General features: G+C 41.2%; 1 pseudogene across 1 annotated transcript; it reads right to left on the reverse strand.

Annotated features, from left to right (window-relative positions):
- Nucleotides 1–631: 631 nt before the first annotated feature.
- LOC104613122 (epidermis-specific secreted glycoprotein EP1 pseudogene) lies at nucleotides 632–2243 on the reverse strand (annotated as a pseudogene). Its single transcript, XR_016080113.1, has one exon. The product of XR_016080113.1 is annotated as an epidermis-specific secreted glycoprotein EP1 pseudogene (transcript).
- Between the last annotated feature and the right edge of the window lie 867 nt (nucleotides 2244–3110).

Raw genomic sequence — 3110 nt, forward strand, 5'->3', positions numbered from 1 at the left:
AGGCAGAACTTATATCTACGCAGATTAGGATGGGTTCGTCAAGATCCTGACGATGTCTCATCTAATAATACTGTAAAACTGAAAATTTCAATCATGAGTGGTTGCTTAATGCTTATCGTGGAAAATTTGAGTAGATCTTGAGAGAAGCTGAAACTCACATCGGCTGTATTTTTTTTTTTTTCTGAAATTTTATAATTTCCTGTGAACGAGTGTATCAATAATATTTGCTATTTTTTTGTTATAAAATATATTTTTTATAATTTTTTTTTTGTGTTTTTCTATGATTTCTGGGTTGAAATATATACTTATTTTGAATTTTTATCAATTATGTATTTTATGAATTTTCCACTTTTTTCTTGAAATATATATATATATATATATATATTTATCATTTTCTTATGTTTTCTTCAATTTTTTTTTTTATTTTTTAGCTAAAATTTCTATAAGTTCCAGCCTTTTATGTTTGTGTTTGAAAGATGTGGTGGCGTGGTTGAGAGGAGCTAGAGATCCCATAGCTTTTCTTATGTACCCCTTATTGATCATTGCTGGTTTCAGTTTTCATATATATATATATATAAGCTTATAATAGACTAATTGGACAAGTTGATCAGAAACGATACCTGCTGGTAGATGATGGAAGCAATAACAGCAAGATTTATTTAGGATACATTGTGTATGAAAAAGTATTAAATTAACTGAGAACTGTAGCTGTAAGCTGCCACAGATCGAGTTGCATGGCTTATTCTTAGCCTTTATTACTGGGAACCCAGATCCAAAGTCGAAATATAATCCTTGGAGCAATGTCTACTTGGAAATCTTGATGAAGGCTACATGATGGGTATTGGACACCTTAGTCATGGTGCCTAGTTCAGGAGCCAGCAAACACTTGGACGATTCTTCCCTGTAAAAGAAGCCTAAGCACCCACAGTCCTTGTTACACTTATCTCTACACTGAGCAACACTCATGGGGCCATCTCCCTCTGTGTATGCGTTCATGAAATGCTCAACGCCCACAACTTTGTAATAGTCCACATTGGCCCCGCCTTTGCAAGGAAGGAGCGTTGGAGGTGCACAATCCTTGGCGCTCCAACCCAAGAAGCCCTGTGGCCTTGGACAAGCCACACATTGATCGTCCTCGCAAACTCCCATTGATCCACACCTCGTCGGGATCCTGCACTCACTCTCATCCCCCTCGTCTCTGCCGAAGAGGGTATATGTCACTTCCCATGGACCCCAATCCACCTTGTCGTAGAAGGTGTAGATCCTGAGGTTTCCATCAAACCCAACTCGAAGAAATGAGTAGGTGGTGTTGTATTTGGGTCTGGACAAGATGAAAGTACCAAAGCTGGGGGAGTTGATCATGTCGAACCCATATTTCAACTCAAAAGCAAAGGCTGTGTCCGACTCGGGAGCACTTGTGAAGTTGAGATGCGCCAAGGCGCCTCGTCCATCCCCAAACTCGTCCGACTGGTAGTATAGCAAGGGCTTGCCGGAATTCTTACTCTTGTAGTACATAACCAGCCGTCTGCCCTCCATGCCATAGCTGTAAGGTCCTTCAGAGCCATCCTTGGCGGAGACGCGACTAACAAGCTTGGTGGGACCGCCGAGGAGCAGCGACTGACCTACTAAAAGCGTGTCGGTTGGGTGGTCAAAGCTCTGCCAGACGAACCCACCTCGCTTGTCATGCAGGACCAAGTTACCATTTGGGAGCAGCTTGAGGCCAGTGACACCCCTGTTGGCGGTGCCAGTCTGCCAAGCCACCCGGCCATCGGCGTGGGCTAGGATGAGGTTGCCATCGCGGCCAAACGTTAGAGTAGCATTCTCGCCAACTGGGTTTCCACGGTTGGCCTCCCAAACCCAACGCATGATCGACTCGGTGTGTCGATCACCCATTCGCAAGGCAAGGGTGAAGGCATTAGGGGTGGTGTTGTAGAAGCAAAGAGTGAACGGGAATTGAACAATGCTCAAGGGGCGATAGTCTGCAAGGTACTCTACAGAAAATTCACCCAGATCACCTTGATTGACGAATTTGAATGTTTTGGAAGGGGGAACACTAGCTTCAGCTATAAAGGGAAAGATGAGGAAGAAGAAGAAGAAGAATGGGAGTGATTTTGAAGGTGAAGAGGACGTTTCCATTTTGTTGCCGATCGAGTGTTGTGTCGAAGAAGAGAGCTAGCCAAGGCATGTCTACTTATAATAAGGGACCAGATCAGTGTAGATCATCTTGATTACTTTTACTTCTGTAGGCGCTGAAAACGCGTTTAATTTCTTCCTTTGTCTGCTTTTATGACAAATCGACCATCATAGAACCTCAAAAAAAAAAAAAAAAAAACGATCGAAAATCTGACTTTTGACAAATTGAAGATCCACATCATCTTTGATCTTATCTTCTATTCCTTTCAGAAATGAATGGAAGCATGCATTATCATGATGTAGGACAAAGGCAATAATACGGGAAGCCATCTGGGACCCTTCCGTTTATTAGCAGAAGAGTGCACACAGTGTATATATAATAGTTTGTCGGTAGAAGGTGAGAAGAGGTTTTAATTTGTATGAAGGATTGATTCATCCAAAGGCTCCATCCGGTGGCCGGACTATATATCTGGTGGGGTCAGTTGAATTGTCTGGATGGATAAAACGATAACTTGCATGCATTTGTAGAGATGAGAATGAGATGGGGTCAACTGAAGATTATATGTTATGTTATATGGGCCCCATTACATACAAGTAGCATCCCTTGATGAAGTCGTTGTGGGCTTGTGGCCATGGTTCAATCCTTCAATAGTCAAAAACAATTAATTTGTACAATGTAAACCAGCAGCGGAACCTAGGGTTTTGAAGATATTAGTTATATACGTCAAAATTGACAATAGAGCCTTTGAAACGATTGTGTGACAATCTAGATTTTTTTTCGATTTATGTTCTTAAATAGTTGTCCTAGAGATGGATTCCTTGAAGCTTCAACTGATTTGGCAGCTTTAAATGTGGATTTCTTAGTAAATTAGAATTATACAAAGTAGACTTCTACAGTTCATGTAAAGTAATTTCTCATTTAATTTTAGTGAGGCTTGTGAATAAAAAATATGCAGAGACATTGCTACCCACAAAGA

This window comes from Nelumbo nucifera, chromosome 1, assembly GCF_055504915.1.
Source record: "Nelumbo nucifera cultivar China Antique chromosome 1, China Antique-T2T, whole genome shotgun sequence".
Lineage (NCBI taxonomy): Eukaryota > Viridiplantae > Streptophyta > Magnoliopsida > Proteales > Nelumbonaceae > Nelumbo > Nelumbo nucifera.